The following is a 292-nucleotide window of genomic DNA, read 5'->3' as shown; positions in this document are numbered from 1 at the left end:
TCAATCTCCTGACCTTGTGATCTGCCCGCCTTGGCGTCCCAAACTGCTGGGATTACAGGCGTGAGCCACAGTGCCCGGCCTGCTATTTGTTTCTTATTTCCTATTTGTTTTCTGTTTTCTTTCTTTTTTTGTTGTTGTTTGAGACAGAGTCTCGCAGTGTTGCCCAGGCTGGAGTGCAGTGGCTTGATCTCCACTCACTGCAACCTCCACCTCCCCCCGCCCCGCCCCCGGAGTTCAAACAATTGTCCTGCCTCAGCCTCCAGAGTGGCTGGGACTACAGGCACGTGCTGCC

Source organism: Mandrillus leucophaeus, unplaced genomic scaffold (assembly GCF_000951045.1).
Source record: "Mandrillus leucophaeus isolate KB7577 unplaced genomic scaffold, Mleu.le_1.0 Scaffold109, whole genome shotgun sequence".
Taxonomy (NCBI): Eukaryota; Metazoa; Chordata; class Mammalia; order Primates; family Cercopithecidae; genus Mandrillus; species Mandrillus leucophaeus.
The sequence above is the reverse complement of the archived record's forward strand: the minus strand, read 5'-3'. Positions refer to the sequence as shown.